This window comes from Triturus cristatus, chromosome 1_2, assembly GCF_964204655.1.
Source record: "Triturus cristatus chromosome 1_2, aTriCri1.1, whole genome shotgun sequence".
Taxonomy (NCBI): Eukaryota; Metazoa; Chordata; class Amphibia; order Caudata; family Salamandridae; genus Triturus; species Triturus cristatus.
The window spans coordinates 574,884,095-574,903,776 of NC_140580.1; the positions used below are offsets into that span (position 1 = coordinate 574,884,095).

The following is a 19,682-nucleotide window of genomic DNA, read 5'->3' on the forward strand; positions in this document are numbered from 1 at the left end:
TCAGCCACGTGATTTCTTCAGAACACAAGGATAATGTGGGAAAGATTTGTTTACAAAAAATGAAGAGCATATTCTTTGAGAGATACCAGGACTGCAGAGACATTGATGTTTACTCAATAAATGTTTCTCCAGTTAAAGGTGTGTCAGGGAGATGAGTACAATTGGAGAAAATCAGAGAATGTTGTGGCCTATGCAAGTCCGCACCAGACCCGAGACCACACAGAGTACGTGATTTTTAGGTCTCGCCTACGCAGCGCGCATGCGTTGCACAGGAGAAAGACCTTTAGCCATCGATGCGCTTTTTAAGCCAAAAACATGCATGCGTTGCATTGCTTTTAATGGCAACGCGTGCACGTCTGATGATTTCCTTGCGGAGTTTGACACCATATGTTTGTAATTAACTTGCAAACATATGGTGCCCCTGCTCGTTCCCGGAAGGGAAACAGGCGTAGGCCCCCTCCTGTCTCCCCTCCCCCTGCTGCCTCTTCCTTTAGCGCGAGACTCACACTCATTCTTCCTAAATTTAGTTTTAGCATATATTTTATTTTTCTCAATTATTAAAAAAAACACACCTCCTAAAATTCGAGTCTTGGTCCACCACTTAATAAAGCAATAACAAAATAATAGGAAAATAAAAAGTTAAGTGCTTGTCATCAGTGTTCACAGCAGATACGCAAATGTGGTAAAACGCCAACATGAAAGAGCAGAAAAAATATGGAGTACTGTATTTAGTTTGGAAGCGTTTCACTGCCCCTGGAATCATTCTGGCGCCAAGGGTTCCTTTTTATTTAAAAGTACGAATCTGAGAGGGGGGTATTTACAACACCCTAATATACATATATCAGCATTGAAGGCATAGATGTGCTAATTGCAGAATCTGCTTAAGTGTTCCACAGAGCTCCCCGCCCATTCCCCATTCAAATGGAAATGTGCCCGAAGCCCACATTCAACTTCCTTCATGGAAGGCAGAAAATCTTTGAGCGCAGTTCTGCAACAATGAAGAATTGGTGATCACTACATTCAGTCCCTTATGTGACCTCACTTCACGATCGTGACAAGTGAGCAAGTTAATCACCGGTGTGAATTTAATTGCTGGAACGTATCTTCCCCGTTGGCCTACTGGACAATGTTATGTCACAACGGAGAAGTCCATCGGGAAATGATGTATATTTAGCCAAAAAAATGCCAAATTAGTAGCTTTACACAGTAACGGGGGAATACCACCCCCGTAGAAAGCCGAAGGACGCCAAGACAGGCTGCTGAATGCCATCCCAAAAAGTCACAATGCCAACCACCAAATGTTGTGTCCTTACCAGGGAATGAGGTCCAGGTCTGTACCATCCATTGTGAAATACTGCTGCGCACCCACAGAAGAGCTTTGCTACAAAGAGTTTTACCCCCTATGTTTTTTTCAAAACAAACCAAGTCACACGTAAAAATATTCCATCACAAATGTTAACAGGTAGGAAAGTCCATGCTATTTACTGCCAGGGAGTTGACAGCTCAAGGAGTGCCATCTAGAGGAGTCGTGCAAGAAGGCACCAGTGCAGATGCCACCTTCAATCACACTGTCCATCGCAGTCGGGTATGGAGGATCAGGCTGCACATTTGGCCAACCAGCAGGTAAGTAGGGCTTCGTTGAAGATTCCTCAAGGGCACCAGCCCTTCTTCACCAGGGCCTCCACATGGATTTGGTGTGGCTGGTGGATGGCATGTCTGCTGTTCGGCCAGAGTCCTGGGGGCCAGGGGAAAGCAAGCTGCGGTCGCTCTCCGTCTCGTCCAGATTCGAGCAGCCATCTTCGCTGGAAGGGGCCGGAGAGAAAGCTGATGCAGCAATTGAAGCATCTGGCGACATCCCTTCGCTGCCAGAATCCTCTGACAGCACCTCCACAATCAGGTCCTGGAAGCCGCCCTCGTTCAAAGGCATGGACTCCAAAAGGTGATTAGGCAGCTCAGCAGCCACATTGGCATCAATGCCAGGGCAGCTGGAGACAAACGTGTGGACTTCATGCATGCATTGGATATACCCTGCGGCAAAACGCTCACTGGCTTCCCGATGCATCTTGTCGGTCTCAGCAGACCGTCTATGTAAAATGCCCTGGACACGCTTTACTGTGAGCTCCAACACCTCGGCATTCTCCATGTTTGACTCGGAACTCACTGTCAGCCAGGATGAGGCGAAGCTCCTGGAGGCTCTCATTGATCTGGGCTCATCTCTTCTTCTCCACCAGGGGCTTCCTGGTCTTCCGGTCTCCAGGAATTTCCAGGTGATCATCATCCTCCCTCTCAGAGCCGGGCCTGGGCCGAAAGGACGGAGCCATGAAGAGAGACGAAGAAGACGAAGAGCGCAAACACAATCCAACACTGCAGGCGGCATGTATGCCAGGGCAGTGGTTTGTGGGCATGGCACACAGGGATGTGTGCCATGTCGTCTCTTTGTTTTGTTCTGCCCCCAGAAACTCAGCCTGCAAAGGCAGTGTGTGTGTGTGTCAGGGTACAGGTCCTCTAAGGGTGGCACAATAAGTGCTGCAGCCCTTAGGGGCCTTCTCTGGTCACAGTGCCCTAGGTACCTATGGTACCATTTACCAGGGGCTGACATGTGGCCAGAGATGCCAATTGGGTTTAGGCTTCAATGCAGTTTTAGGGCAGGAACACAGGCCCTGGGTACATGATTGGCAGGAGCCCAGGGCACACTCAAACAAAGTACATCAGCAATTCAGCAACAAGCATTGGCATAGCCAATAGGTCTCGCCTTTGGGACCTTATAAGTGTTTAGAATTGCAACAGTTGATGTTGTTGTACCATGGATATTGTGCTGGATAAACACTTATAAGATCCCAAAGGCAAGACCTATTGGCTATGCCAATGCTTGTTATTAGTGCAAACAGGTGCAATATATAGAATGTTGTGAAATGTGTGAGTTTTGCCATTAGTATTTTATTATAAAGTGCTGCTAATGCGAAACTGCAACTATTTAACTCTCCTGTTGTAGACCTGGTCAATATGTGTGTATCCATCCCTTTTCTGTGTGCAAACACTTCTTCAGCTGTATTTTCTTTGCCCCATTGGGCACCAAAAATGGCTTTGTGATAGATACTCCGTGGAGGCCTTACAGTTTATTTTTACAGCTGGGGCAGTATTACAGCAAGTGCCCCTGCGGCACAACTGGCATGTGTGCCCGCCGGGCACTTTGGTTTTACAGAAGGGGCCTCAAAGGCTTGTGTGGCCCCTTTTGTAATACAGATAGTGCATGTAGTGCCAGCACTATCCTAAGAGGGCGTTCCCTCATTTGCATGGGGGAGTGGCCCCATTCAAATGAGGGAATCTCTTTACCTCCACACCCACGCTGTTTTATGGATGTGGGGGCAAAGACAAAGAAGCTGTCAGGAGGTGCATGGAAAGTGTGGAAAAGGTGGCACAATGTCAGAGCGCCCCCGGATGGCAGCCCTCTGGAGGGGGAAAGGGAGTCCTATGGCCCACTCAAACAAACCCCCTTGCAGGCGAGTGCAGTCACTCATTGCACCCGCCTGCGAGGGGATCCCTAATCCCCCTTAGAAGTACAGGCGGGTTGCAGCTTGAACAGTAAATCACAGAACAGCTTTGAAGCAGCCGCTCCATATTTCACTTGAATGTGCTGCCTCCAGGGGAGAACGAGTTTGTGGCTGTCCTAAGGGCAGCACGTTCACTGTTATTTGGTGCACTAGCCCTGTTTGCGCATGGCACGCCTATTTAACGGTCCCCCGCGGCGCAAACAGGGAAAGTGCACACTATGTGTAATAGGGCCCCAGGATTCTCCAACCAGTCTATCATGAGCTACCAGCTGCTTGGAAGACGCAAGGATTGAACTGCCTGCCAATGCTGCACTTAACGTTGCTGTAAGCTCGACTCGGTGTGGCAAGGCTGCCCTCCAGGAACAGCATTTAGCCCACCCTATTGTTAAATCAATAACATAAACACTGCCTTCTATGAAGCTTGAAAATAAATAAATGCCTATGAGGGCATCGTTTGGAAGCCTCTGTGAAAACTGCCCTGAAAAATATCTCTTTAAGGAGCTAAATAATCTACTAACGCTGTATTTCAGTCAAATGTTTATTTCATCACAGTCAATGGCAGCATAATATTTGCAAGGGTATTAGACTACATACAATATGCATTACTTCGAGTAGCACTATAAGTATTCTTTCTTTCTTCATTATTTGTTTCTTTCTTCGTTTTCATCTTGCTGTGTCTTTCTATCTTTGTCTTTTTTTCTTTCTTCTTCTTTCATTGTTTGCTTCATTCATTGTTATTCATTTCTTGCTGGCTAACTTTCTTTTTCTTTCTTTTTCTTTCTTTGCTTTTTTCTTTCTTTCCTTTTCTCCTGCATTTATTTATTGCCATTCTACTTTCCTTCTTACCTGTCCTTCCCGCTTCGTTTCCTGCATTTTATTCTACTTCCCTTTCCTGACCCTGACATTGCCATGCCTTCTTTTCTTTCATTCTTTCCTTCTCTTATCTTTTCTTTTTTTCCATACTTCATTTGTCCGTTCCTTTTCTTCTCTCCTTCATTTCTTATTTCCTTTCTACATCTCCTTCCACTTTTTCTTTTTTTTGTTTCATTCTCTTTATTTCTACTTTCTGTCCTCTTCTCCTTTACTTTGTTTATTCTTTCATTCTTTAATCTTCTTTCCTTTATCTCTCATTTCCTTCTTTTTGTTCGTTCATTCCTTCTTTCCTTTTTTTATTCCAACATTCCTTTCATTCCTAGGTTCCTTTGTTTCTCTCCTGCCTCACCTTCCTTATACCCTTGTGTCCTCTCCTGCTCTCTTCCTATCTTTCCTTCCTTCTTCTTTTCAGTCCCTCCCCACACCTACCTTAATCTAATCTAAATACTAGGCAATAGCAGAGGATAGTTTTAAACAGTCTGAATTGGCATGTTGTGGTTACTACAAGGTGTACAAATGAAATATTATGTGACCATCTATTTTCTAACATGCATAGCAGAACATGCATAACAACAGCCCTAGGAACCACCATTCAAAGACTACCAATGTGGAGTCTTCTTGAAAATATGTTTATTGAGTACCAACTATTAGTCTGACCCCACTGCATAAAAACTTAAAAAATAGTAATTCTGATAAAAAAAACTGCTTGTGTAAACTCATTTTGCATTATGATTTTTTAAATTACATATGACAGAATGTCAGTTGTTGAAGCTGCAGCCATGTTGTACACCTCTGTAATACTTAGGCCCGCTCAGTCTTCTCGCTCCTGATGTGTTCATCCTCCTTTTCATATTGGCACCTCCAAGCAAGGATTTGCAAAATGACTACCTCAGTATCTAAGATTGTATATTATCTGTATCCTTTCATGGTCCTTTTCACCTTTCTCCTGAGAAGCATCTGTACACCTGCTAATTCCCACTATCTAAAATTTTGGTTTCTCTCGGTGTATCGTTTCCATTACAGCTCAAGAGCTGAAATTGTATAAGAGTGGGTAAACTCTGGGAGTATTAGCCTTATATTCCCAATATCTAGGAGAGGCAAAGCGCTGTCTCTTTGAGGGCTTATTTTTGCTCAGTAAATTTGTTTTTGACATAAAGAGACTTTGGGGACGGATTTTTCCTCTCACACTATTTACTGTGCAGTGTCTACATACTGCTTACAAGTCTTGCAAGTGGGCCAATTAATTTTGGTTTGCATTCTCGCTAGGCATACAGGATAACTATCTTAGCAAATTTGTGATGGAAGAGAACACAGCTGTACAACTTACTCTATCTGTGTTCCATTCCCGGGAGACCCACATCCATCAGCGGTGGCAAGTACTGCGGCCATTGTCATACTAAATAACAAGCCACGAAGAGCTCTTATAAGCAGGAATCATTTAAATATGTCTCACAAAAACAAATACTGAAGGGGTTTAGAAGTGATATTGACACATTTCTAGCAAAGGAATACATCGCAACAAAATGTTAAATTGAGAATTGCACTCATGCACCAGTGAAGCTATACCGTATTACATATTTAGGTCTGGGCTTAAGATGACTTTAGCTGTATCCCCAGACTCGTGTTTTCTGACCTTTTTATATGTACAAAATTGAAATTGCAAATCACAAATTTGGCTTGCGACCAAATACCTATTCAGTATTTGGAAGGGGCGTGTTTGGGGCATCCCTTCCAAATACCAAATTGGATTGGTATGCATAATCACTTTGCAACCAAAATTCGGTCACAAAACATTAATACTTTTCTGACTACAATGCAGTGGTAAGCCATTTGCAAACAGGAAGTGGTTCCAAGAGACCACTTCCCCTTTGAGAATGCTGAAAAAAGTCCCAGGGACTACTGCCTACTCTTAAAACGTTTAATTAACTTTTTTTTTAAAACACATCCTGTATTCCTTCAGGAAAAACAGGCTTCATTAAAAAAAAAAAAAAAAAAAAAAGCAATCACAGCCGGCCAACATCCTTGTGATTGCAGTGATTCCTAGTGGGTTGCAATATGCGACCTACCCCATTGTTTTTCATGAGCCAGTAGGAATTGTGACCCACAAGGAAACTGTACTTTGAAAACTGACTGATTAGTTCATGTAGGAGAGTAGGATCTGCACTTATGTTGCCCCCACTTTTTTTCTGATGTATACACTGGTTTCTGGCTATAGTCTGGCTGGGTCCCTACTAATCAGGGCCCCAGTCTCACTGATCTCTCTAAACAACTTGGTGTGCATATTAGATGCACTAGTGATTGGATACTGTGGTACCTTATGAGCCCCTAGTATATGGTACCTTAGGTACCTAGGGCATTGGTACTTCACAGGCCTACCAGGGGCTGCAGCATATATTATGCCACCCCTGGGAAGCATTCACAATCTGACACCACAGGCCTGCTACTTCAGCCAGTGTGAGGTAGTGTTAGCACTCCTCACTGAGGTATAGGTTCCTATATCTCACCATACACACACATATGAACCTATCAGCCACCCCTATTGCAGGCCCTAACAATCCTGAGGGCAGGGTGCTTGGTTTACTATGTGAGGGGGTGCTTCTGCATGAGCAGGACCCCTCTGCAGCTGGCAGAGTCTATTCTCTGCTGCTGTTTGTGGATGCGGTTAAACCATAGACTCTTAAGTGCATTATAACCTCGCGGTAAATGCTAACTTTGGAATGACAAAACATGTCGTGTTTGGTGTCAAACAACTTGGAATCATACCCCCACACCAGTAACTGGTGTGGGAGTATGATCCCACCCTTCTAGAGGGGATGACATGTACCCACTGTACTAAACGGTAGAAATCTTCAAGAGCCCTGGCATCACAAAATGGATGCCACCAGCACAGACACTGGGCTGCCCTCCTGCTGCTGACCGAAACTTGCAGTGGAGGAAGCCCAACAAAAGGTATCCTGTCACAGGGAAGTGTCACCACCTCCCAGACAGGATTTAGTGTATTGGAGCTGGGTGGGTGCACTCTTACAGTGCTTTGAAGTCCTGCACTGGGGGAGCAGTAGGCTCCTCTGTGCATATGCCAGCTCAAACCGGTTCAGGGGCTACCTGCCCCTGCTCTGGTGCGAAACTGGACAAAGGGAAGTGGGTGAAACCACCCACTACCCTGACCCTCCTAGAGGAGTGGTCATAGAGCTAGTCCCTCCCCTATCTTCACTATAAGATAGCAAACATTGCCAATGCAATTCAGATTACCCTGTACGACGCTCTACAAAGAAGAATCCTGGCCCTTTGACGTTCCACTATCTCTGGAAGACTGAAGAATCTCCCTTGGAGTCAAGGAGTGACTCTCCTGCTTGGCAGGCACCTGTAACTTCAATCGACGGTTGCAAACTTCACCGTTCCCGCCGGAGTCCGAAGTCCCTGCATCCCCTGAAGTGGATTTCATGACCTCTCGACGGCCATTTTGAGTCCCCAGCAAAGCTGTGGCATCTGGACCCCACGAGTGACGAGGAACAGCAATACCAGGGAACCGTGCACTGATTTCGAGTGCAAACCCTAAACAACATTCTATGAACTTGTACTTTGGACCATCTGTAGTCCAAGTCCCTAGCAGGTCTGGTTCCGAAAATCAGCAGCCTACCCTGTCCCGAGTGACCGTGGGCTCCTGTGAAACTTTTCCTGCAAAGGTGTCTTTGCGGTTACTTGCCCGTTGGCTAGTGACTCACCCGAAGACTTTCCAACCAACTTCAAGAGCTCTCCTGGTTGCTCCAGGCCTGCCCTCACTTACCCTTGCTGGGTAAGTCCATCAGACCTTGCTGGTCTGCATCACCGACTATCTTCAGTCCACACAAGATTTGCAGTTGTCAAGGCTTGTTGGTGCCAATCCGGTTACCGACACCGTCATCAGCTGCAGACGTTGTGGGACACTCCGAATCCAGCTGCTGGTCATCATCGATCCCTCCTGGACCTCGTGAGCGAAGAGACAAATCACCATTGACGACCTGAAGCGACGCGACATCTGTGGTCATCCATCTTGCTGGCCACCGGTCACTGGCAAGTGACTTTGAACACTGTCCCCTCAATTTTCAGGTCCTCTTCATCTTCAATCCACCTTCGGATTCCAGCGGACACCTCTTCAGTCGTCTCAAGCAGCAAGTCTTCATTGGTCTCCATTGAAAACAGCATCGCGACCCGACACCAAAAGACACCTATGCACCCGGCTTCCCTGGGTGAGGTAACTCGTGCACACCGGTGCCCAAGTGTGTGTTGGCCCTCAAAATACTTACCCTGCAAGTGGCTTGCTTGTTGACTTCTCCGAAGTGCCTTAAAACTTTAAAATACAAACCGCGACTTGCTCCATTGTAACCTGTAGGAAACCCGCGGCTGTGTTTAGACACTGCACGCATCTCCCGTGGGCTTGTTCCTTACCTGATAACACTGCAGTAGTAAAGCCCCAGCGATTCCCATGGTCCTAGGCTTTGTCATTTTGCAAGTCGACTTTGTTAAACCATTTTCTTAGTATATGGTCTGGTACGCCCCTAGGGCTACAGCCATATGGGTGCTTAATTTATTGAGAACTGTTGACATTTGAATGTGTATCTGGGTTCTAATCTCATAAAGAGATTAGTAGAGTGTATCTAGAAATAAATACATATATATTTAATATATATACCTGTGTGGTGTCCTTTTCATTTGGTAATTCAAGAGATTATAAGGTAAAACAAGCTGCTTTACATTCCTCAGAGATTTAGCCTGAAGGCTGCTCTCCACAGCTACCACTAGGATAGCTTTCTTTAAAAGGTTGTCTTAAACCTATCTACCATAAGAGTCGAGTTGGACTGGTGCAAGGTGGCCACTATAACTAGTGACCAGCATATGCCAGGCCAACTTCTCACATTGGTGGGCAGCGTGTGGGATTCCAGCTTGCCATTGTTTTACCAGAAAATCTCTATTTGAATTACTAACTGAAAACCACTAAAGGTACTCAAGGTACATATAAAGTCAAGCTAGTATCAATAAGTTCTACTGAACTTAGAGCTGTTTCTGAAGGGATAAGCACACCCTTGCTACAGCTCAAGCTAGGTTCAGTAGGCCTCAACTAGTGTAGGTAGTACAACACTGCACAACACTAGTATGTCTCACCAAGGTGGAGCCAGTGGGTCCACCCCATCTCAGTACAAAGACATAGCCTACACTGACCTGAAGGCCTTATGCTTTGAAAGACAACTGAGGGTGGGCAGGAGTCCCTCCTCACAACACCTGATAGATCTGTTAGTAGCAGATGACCTGAAACAAGCTCTAGGAGCTAGTGGGTCTGCATCAGGGAGTGGGTCAGCCATAGGCTCTGGGTCTGATGATGAAAATCAAGATGACCTGGAGTCTGTGATTGAAGGGCCAGACCCAGAAAAGTCTGAACAGAACAGAGGAATTCATCTTTAGAGAGCTGACAAAGTGGGAGATAGGACCAGGTCCCCTTCAAGGGAATCTGACCATTCATACCACTCTGGAAGAGACTTTGTTCAACAGAGGAACTCCACCTATCCCAGGGAGACCTCCTCTGACAGAAGGTTCAAGATGCTCCAGTATGAGGAAGCTAGGCTTGCCCTCAGAACCAAGAAATTGGCCTTAGATAGGGAAGCCTTCGAGCTCCAAACAGCTTCTAAGAAGGAGGGGTTAGATACCCCTGGTGGCAGCAACAGTGTCCCTAGAGGCAGAGATTACATTCCAGACCATAGGAACCTGTCCAAGGTTGTTCCTCCCTACCAGAGTGGGGATGATATCCACAAATGGATAATTGCTATGGTGAGGGCCTGTAAAGTTCAACAGGTCCCCCAGGCACAGTGGGCAGCAATCTTGGGGCTCTCCTTTTCAGATAAAGGTAGAGACAAGCTCCTGTTAAAAGGTAGCGGCAGTTGCAGTCGATAACCTTTTGAGTATTGCCCGGCGGTAATCGCCTCTTATACCATTCGATAATTAACCAACAAAGAGGCAGGCGCCGGAGACTGGAAGGCAGGAAAACAAGGTTTATTCTCTCCGGAGGAGAACACATCAGATCAGACAGCAAGGTATCGTCACGAGGTGCTCTGTCTGCATCTCTGAGGCCTGGCCTCTTATACACAGGTTTATGACTTTATTGCAGGTTTATCATACATAGCACATTCTTGAGATCGCTTTGATACATGAAAGAACATCCTCAGAATCCCCACTTCAAGCTCGTTCCCACACATATCTACAGTGGAAGTCCCCACCCCACACACAGTAGGAGATGGCTATCACACAGCTGGACATTCCGCTAATTCCCGGGGGTGTGTGCGACTGGTCGGGTCTCAGGGGTGGGGGGCCTTGATCTACTGTAATCCCTTTGATGTGGGGTGTTTCCCTTACAGTAGGGGCAATAAACTGCATCCGCAGGGCTAGGTGATGGCCTGGGATCGGTTCGGACAATTGGGCGCAGAGGAAGGGGGTTATCAAAGAGATGTATGACCATGTATGGGATGTCGGTCAGGCGTGGGATGTGGTTCCATGGCAGGGTCGCGCAGAAGGAGAGGGTTTATGGCCCATGTATGAGAGAGCGGGGGTGGCCGGCGCGCGGGGGAATGTTCGCAGCGCCAGGGGGACGCACTGGCGATCGGCAATGAGCAGGGAGAGAGACCAGGGTGCCTAAAATGGCTGCCATGCGCTTTCCTGTGTGTCGCGCTGGGGAGAGACAAGATGGCGCAGATAATGTTCAGTTACGCGCTACTTTTCCACAGTCCTCCCTTTTAACATATCTCGCCAGCTTGTTTAGTTCGGATCTATCCCCATAATGCCACGAACTTCTACCTCGTATAGAGCTTTCATATATTCTGCTTCAAAGTTCAGAGTTTTAGGGCGGACAGGAATAATCCGACACATTTGTACATAATTACATGTGGTTGATGGGATAGGTGAGGAGGAAGTGCATACAAAATTACGTCAGCTGCGTCACATGTCAGCCCCGGAGATAGGAGGAGGGAAGCTCGCTTGAACACAAACATGATACCGTAAAGTAATAAAAAAAAATTCTGGCAAAACAAGGAATATTACGTACATTACTTAAGGCCTAGACTTTGTGTGGATCAAAAATAGACAGTATAGTCATGTGCACGGCTGGTGTTATACAAGTGTCATTATACAAAGTCAGAGTTTCTTAACTATCAGTGTACAGTTGGAAGTGACCGATGCAATATCATGAAAACTCGATTGGAAGATAGTCAATACGAAAGCGGTTGGGAGAGGAATTCAACTTAACAAGGATTACAGTTAGGGAAGGGAGTTCTTCTTTCCAGTGTCCTATTATAACGAGCCATCACTGGTAAGCTCTCATTGTTCTTCTTCTTTTGTTGGCACTGTTGAGCACCGGCGGTGGAGCTAAGGTCCAGCTCAAATCCAAGTTTTCACGTATCAGGGTGTGACCATTCATTGTTCTCGGATCACAGTCCTGTTCCCTAACTCATCTTATCATAGGTACCTTGAGACGGGGTACCCGCATTTTGTTCTTCTGTTGTCGAGTCAAATTCAAGATCCCATATAAAAGAGAAGGGGGGGGGGGAATAGGGGCGTGCTTTGGGATGCCGAGGGAAGAGGGGGTGGAGTGGGATCGGATCAAAAAGCGGACCAAGGAGAGCAGAATCTTTCAGCACTGGGCCCATCAATCGGGCCCGACGGGTTGGGACTTCAGGCACGTTGATCAGCGAGCAGGGGGCCTCGGGATAGCCCTTCGTTCTATCGCTTTTTATGCTGATAATGGTGCCTCGTCCCGTGCCCTTTTTGCTTCGTGGCTCCCCCTTGATTGATGCCATAGGTGTTCCATGATCCGCAGCCAGGCTGTGCGTCACGTCCGACCCCTTCTCTTCCGATGACTGCATGTTATCTTTGAATGAGTACAAAAAAAACAAAATCTTAGAGAGTTGGCAGGGAAGACATTTACGCACTTCATCCTCTCTCCCAACCACCGAGTAGTCGGGGAAATGTTTTGTCGGTCGCTCTATGATGGATGTCTATTAATTCTTATGTCGGTGTATGTTACTAACTTATTAATCATTGTTGTGGTGCATGTTTTGTGGGTGTTCTTGCAAATTTCCATCGTCTGGCCTGCTAGGTGTCCATTCCTGTACCTTATAATCGTTGCGGGAGGCCTGACATCGGTCAACTTTCTGGTCTATCAAAAATTCTAACCGGCTTCTCCGGTAGAGACTCGTTCTTCTAACACAAGCTCTTGTTAATTCACATTTTTCCCCTAGGACTGCTAAGTTTATGAAAAAGTGCGAGATGCTACAGTCATGGGTTCGCAATGTCTATTTTGGGAAGGGACACAAGCTAAAGATAATAGGTAACCCTCATTAGTTTAGACGACGTGTCTTCAGGAAATAAAGTCATCAGCTGTACTGTTCTAAATACCCTGGGATGGCTAGTACCAAACTGGGGCTATTCTGGGAGGACGGGGTGTTTAGACGTTCCAGCTCTGGGCAATTGGGTGGGGCGACTCTGAGCGGTGGAGGTGGTGCCGTTAGAGCTCTAAAACAAAAACCACTGACATATAGTCCCCGTGGTGAGGGCCAGATTGGGAGACATCAGTCGTCTTACCTGTCCTTTCTTTCTCAGCCAGTTGAGGTCAACATTTTACAGAAAGGAGAGGTAGTAATGTGGGAAAATATGGTCGTTTTGCTTCTGTCAATTTGTTCGAACACTGTCGTGTTTGAGGCCAATTATACACATACTGAGGAGGTATAGTGTTGTTAATTTATTCAAAAAGAAAGAGGGCAAGAGAGCCTTCAGCAAGGGAGGGAGAGAGATAGTTAGAGAGAGAGAGAGAGAGAGAGAGAGAGAGAGAGAGAGAGAGAGTGAAAGAGAGAGAGAGAGAGAGAGAGAGAGAGAGAGAGAGAGAGAGAGAGACGTGCGCATCAAGTAGGCTATTTGGTATACGTACGACACAAAACGAGAGAGAGAGAGACATGTGTACGATAATAGGCCACTTGGTGCACACACAACATGGAGTAGCACGGGTCAATTCTATGTAAGAAAACACAAGCGGGGAAAAGACATAAATTCGGCGATCACGTACACATAAATACCGGATAGGGCGTGACAGTACATACATCAAGCGCAGAAACTTAAGACGAAGACACAGAGCTACGTTGAGTATGGGGACCTCTCCTTTCCTGTCCTCTTTAGTATTTTCCGTGATTCATTTTGGGAGGGGGGGGTGTCGGACCTTTTACTCCCCTCCCTTTGATCGATAGACAAGCACTTCAGTCATGCGATGACGTTCTCTTCCAGCGACCCAAGCATACGAAATGCATACACATTCATACCGTATAATCATGGCACGTACGCACAGTCATACCATACAGTTTTTCACGTTCCCAGTGGTGGTCTGCACTTCGCGCACCATCCCACAACGTTTGTCTATGTTTTTCCCTATATTGAGCACGGTGCGGTCCATGTTCACTCCATTCTTCAGTCGGAACTCCGATGTGACCTACAGAGGAGAAAAGAGAGGGGGGGGGGTATGCAGCATTCAAAGTACGTTAGCGCGCGTAGACACGAAAAAGTTCTACTTACCACGTACCAGGCTAGTTGCAGGGGCGGGTAATACCACAGACCTACTATATCCTTCCTTTCGACTATACAAGACGCTCCATTTTATTCGTCTCCTAAATTCGGGTTCCCTTGTCGTGCATTTGTTTCTCAATCGGCCGCATATTATAGGGTAAGGTACCGTACCTTGCATTCGGCAGATACCTTAAGCTATAGTAAACCGTTTTCTAACAATTCTGAAAAAAAAAGGCGTGATGGGTACAACTTTCATCGATCCAAAGATTCAGGTAAAAAGAAAAAGGGTCTGCATTATCTGCCTTCTATTGCTTGTGAGTAACAGTCATTAAAAAAACCTCCACCAACCTAGATGATTTGTCATGACGCTGATTCCGTAATTCCTTTAAGAAGTCCTTTATTTAAAACAATGTTAGTATACAAATACGGGCCTACAACCGTTACAGGCCGGCCACGGTGTGAGAGGCGTCGAGTATCACGAGCAACACTACCTTAACACGAAAAAAATAAAAAATGATAATAAAAATGGGGAGGACAGCATCAATAAGGTCGTCCGTATGCCCGATCAGTACCCTCCCCGTCCCTCCGCCCATCATGTGTGAAAGCATCGCATTCATATCCTTTTAACATAAATGTCAATTAACTGAAACGCCATAAGGAGTTGTAGGCCCTTCCTACATCGGCGCCATTTTGGGGCGAGGTCGGGCGGGTCCAGCGTACAGTCTAAGTCCTTCCACTAGCTATCTGCCAGACCAGAATCCCTTTCGGCAGTTCGAGAACTTTCGTTAGAGCCAACGGAAAGAACAGACAGCATGAATCATGATTCGGGGGTGGGGAAGCACAGTTTTTGTTCCTACCGGGTCATGTTGAGGTTCCACCGGAACTGATCCGAGCGGCTAGGCTACAGTGTCTCCTGATAATTCAAACAGAAGCTTGCGTCAGCATGGCGTCACCACGGTCTCGCAGCAATGCCATGATCCATTCTCAGGGCGGGACAGCAGGCGGGTCTCGCTGCCGACGCCTTGAATCAGTCTCTCTCAGGGCACCAAAAGGAGGCAAGATGGCTGCCGCCCGGGGAAAAGACAAGTTAATGTGGAATGATCAAGCAATAGCGGCGGTTGCCCCCACCGGAAGTCCACGGGAGTCGAAGGCCAATGACTCCCGCAGAATCTGCAAAGCTGAGAGGGCGTTTTCAAGGGTGTGGCCCATGCCCGAGCAGGCAAGCTTCCGAGTTCCAAGGTAGCCCAGAGCCATCTTTTAGTGGACCAGGCCTGAATCTGAAGAGCCGACCGCCATTTCGAGAGTCCAGTGGCAGCAGCAGCAGCAGCTCTTCGTTACAGCCACCGGGGTGGGTCCCTCCGACCACTTGGCTGCGGGGGCCCACTTCTTGCGTCGAACGCTGACGGCAATCTTGGTGCAGAAAGGAACCCGCGCCTGGGTGGTTGTCCGATAGGCGAGACGTAAATGGTTCCCCTGCTGCAGCTGGCTGGTGAGTGCAGGGGCGGCTACTCAGCTGGACGGCGAGTGAAACGGCAGGGGTGCCTTCTCAGCTGGTGAGCCTCCACCTGGGGAGGCGGGGGAGGCCCGTTCGCGTCGCTTCCCCCCCGCCAGGGCACCCTTCGTTGTCGATCTGTGCAGCAGAAGAGAATGGCAAGACCAGTACAAAAACCCGCTAGACTCCTCCTCGGCGCCGCCAGGGTCCCAGCGCTGCGTGTAGCCTCCGGCCTATACGCACAACCGTCCGCCACTGATGCCGCCCTACAGGCCGATGGATTTTGCATGTCTTTTATAGCCCAAAGCCGACTAAAAGGACCGCCCAAAACAAGCCAATGTTGCTACTTCGAGGAAGGAGGGTGAGGACTGTGTCACGCGGACGTGAATGCTTTGGGATGGAGGTTGCGGCAGGCTGTCATGTAAATAGCTGTTAAAAAACGTGTTTTAACGTGTTCACCCTGTCGGAATGTTGTTATACCTATAAGTTATTAAAATGTTTTAATCATACTACTTTGTTGGAGTGTTGTACATATTTGCAATCTGGCAACGAGCACAAGGATGTTACTGCGTAATCGGAAAATGACATAGCCCAATTGTGCGTGATCTAGCCCAGTTCGGTGACGTCGATGGTGGGTATCAGCAGGCTTCCGGTTGTGCAGGATTTTGTCGTGTTTACTGGGCGGGGTGGGTGGTAGGGCAGACATGTTTAGGCAGCGAGAGCGATGGAGCTGAGCTACCTCGTGGCCATCTTGACCGTGAGCTTGGCTCCTTCCCCTAGTTTCATATTTTTCGCAAAGGGCTCTTTCCTAGTGTTTCTTAAAAGAAAAAGGATCCCATCAGTGGTCTACTGGTTTTCGGAGTCCTTCTTTGTATATTTATGCCATAGTTTGCTATAAGCTACAGCGACTAGTCCATATTTAGTAAACATGTCCTTATTAGGGGTGCCTTCCAGAGGAGCCGGATGGTTCATCTCTAATAAGCGGTCCGGGCAGAACCAACTACCAATCAGTGGGGAGAAGACAGGCATGACGGGTTACAACGGGGACAAAAGTCTGCACTACCTATCTTTTCACTGCTTGCAAAGACTAGACAGAATATCTCTGTTCCACGTTATTTGTAAGCAGAGAATACCTCCAAAGAACCAATATCGAACAACCAGTGTTCAGACAATCAATCAATCAATGGTGAGAAAGAGATAGGCACGACGGGTTACAATGGGGACAAAAGTCTGCGTTACCTACCCTTCACTATTTGCAAAGACTAGACAGAATATTTCTATTCTACGTTATTTGCAAACAGAGAATTTCTCAAAGAGCACTATTCTTCAAAACAATCAATATTCGGACAATCAATCAGTGGGGAGATAAAAATAGGCACGACGGGTTACAATGGGGACAAAAGTCTGCGTTACCTACCCTTCACTATCTGCAAAGGAAGAGAGAGTATTTCTACTCCTCCCCGTTTGTAGACAGCGAATATCTCAAAGAGAACAATCAATAAGCAATACTAGTATTTTCAATCAATCAATCAATCGTTTCACAATTTGTCGTGTTTCACGACCTTACCCGGACCGCATGGACAGTTTCTCGTCTTCCGCCTCCAGCGCCCGATCGTCCTCTACTCTCCGTATTTGCCGCGGCACTCCTGATGGTTCCCAGTCAGGACCATAGATCACTCGAGAGAGGTCGGTTCGGAACCAGTGAAGTTCGGATGATCGGCTGCCAGACGAGGGTCTATCGGGCAGGAGCTCTTTCCGATCGTTGCAGTCGTTCACTCTGTCGTCGGGACCTCTCCCACTGGATCCACGTGTCGCTGATGGGCCCCACGCTTGGGACGCCAATTGTTAAAAGGTAGCGGCAGTTGAAGTCGATAACCTTTTGAGTATTGCCCGGCGGTAATCGCCTCTTATACCATTCGATAATTAACCAACAAAGAGGCAGGCGCCGGAGACTGGAAGGCAGGAAACCAAGGTTTATTCTCTCCGGAGGAGAACACATCAGATCAGACAGCAAGGTATCGTCACAAGGTGCTCTAACCACATCTCTGAGGCCTGGCCTCTTATACACAGGTTTATGACTTTATTGCAGGTTTATCATACATGGCACATTCTTGAGATCGCTTTGATACATGAAAGAACATCCTCAGAATCCCCACTTCAAGCTCGTTCCCACACATATCTACAGTGGAAGTCCCCACCCCACACACAGTAGGAGATGGCTATCACACAGCTGGACATTCTGCCAATTCCCGGGGGTGTGTGCGACTGGTCGGGTCTCAGGGGGTGGGGGGCCTTGATCTACTGTAATCCCTTTGATGTGGGGTGTTTCCCTTACAGTAGGGGCAATAAACTGCATCCGCAGGGCTAGGTGATGGCCTGGGATCGGTTCGGACAATTGGGCGCAGAGGAAGGGGGTTATCAAAGAGATGTATGACCATGTATGGGATGTCGGTCAGGCGTGGGATGTGGTTCCATGGCAGGGTCGCGCAGAAGGAGAGGGTTTATGGCCCATGTATGAGAGAGCAGGGGGTGGCCGGCGCGCGGGGGAATGTTCGCAGCGCCAGGGGGACGCGCTGGCGATCGGCAATGAGCAGGGAGAGAGACCAGGGTGCCTAAAATGGCTGCCGTGCGCTTTCCTGTGTGTCGCGCTGGGGAGAGACAAGATGGCGCAGATAATGTTCAGTTACGAGCTACTTTTCCACACTCCTCACTGTAAGAGAAGAGGATGCTAATGGTTATGAAGCCCTGATGAGTGCTTTGATAGATGGGTTTGGCTTAACCACTGAACAGTACAGGTTGAAGTTCAGAGACACCCAGAAAGCACAGACTCAGGATTGGACTGACTTTGTTGATTGTGCAACCAAGGCTCTAGAAGGTTGGCTGGTTGGTAGTAGAGTAACTGATTTTAAGGGATTGTATAATCTTATAATGAGAGAAAAGATCCTTAATAATTGCCAGAACCAGCTGTTGCATCAGTACCTGGTGGACTCTGATCTGACCTCTCCCCAAGAATTGGGAAAGAAGGCAGACAAATGGGTCAGAACCAGGGTGAGGCAGAAATACCAGAACCAAGGTGGTGACACTAAGAAGCAAGATCCTAAAGGCTCAGACAAAGGTGGGGATAAATCTAAAGACCAGAAGTCTTCACAAGTGCCCCAAAAATCTGCATCTGGTGGGGAGTCACAATCTGCAAAGGGAAAAGGCCAAAAGAAGCCCTGGTGCAAATTCTGTAAACAGAAAGGGCACTGGACTTCTGATTGTACAAAGTCCAAAGACCAAACCACCACCACTCCAGCCCCTAAGGCAACTGTTCCCCCTAGTGCAGTCATTGGTGGAGGTAATACTCAGAATAAGGGTGTAGTAGGGTTGACCCTGGGTTCTGATGTGGACTCTGGCCTAGTCAGAGTACCAACACAGGCATTGCTAGTTTGTGAGGGAGACCTTGATATGTCCTTCCTAGTGAGCCCCAGTAATCTGGGCAAGTACAAACAGCAGCCTATCATAAATGGCAAACAGGCTTTGGCATTCAGGGACACATGTGCTAGTGTCACCATGGTGGCAGAGGATCTAGTGGACCCTGCACAGATCATCCTGGGTGAAATGTACCAGGTAACCAATGTAAGCAACACCAGGACCAACCATAGCCTGGCAGTTGTGAATTTCTCCTGGGGACGGGTAACTGGCCTCAAAAAGGTAGTAGTCAGTGCAGACCTCACTGTCGAATGTTTGTTGGGCAATGATCTGGAGACTTCAGCCTGGTCTGGAGTAGAATTATGGACTCATGCTGAGATGTTGGGCATACCTGCAGAGGTATTTGCTGTGACCAGGTCACAAGCAAAAATGCATAAAGCTGAACCAGCTCTGGATCCTGAAACTATGGACCAGATGCTACCCAAGAGTAGGAGCAGTAGGGTTAAGGCTGGGCCTTCCCCTCTGTCTCCGATCTCAGATTCCCCTCCTGAGGGAGGAGAAGCAGATCCTGAAGAAGGAACTGCCCCAGAGGAACTTGAGCCTGGTCAGGTTGAGTTCTTGGGGGCAGGGGGACCTTCCAGGGAAGATCTGAGCAAAGAGCAACAGTGCTGCCCCACTCTTGAACCCCTCAGACAGCAAGCTGCTGCTGAGGCTGCTGGGAGTGCTAGTGGGTCCCATAAGGTTAATTGGGATGAGGGGCTCCTATATTCTGAGGCTAGAGATCC

The 19,682-nt window shown here is 47.4% G+C and overlaps 1 pseudogene; it reads right to left on the reverse strand.

Annotated features, from left to right (window-relative positions):
* Positions 1 to 1,669: 1,669 nt before the first annotated feature.
* LOC146867653 (transcription cofactor HES-6 pseudogene) lies at positions 1,670 to 2,321 on the reverse strand (annotated as a pseudogene).
* Between the last annotated feature and the right edge of the window lie 17,361 nt (positions 2,322 to 19,682).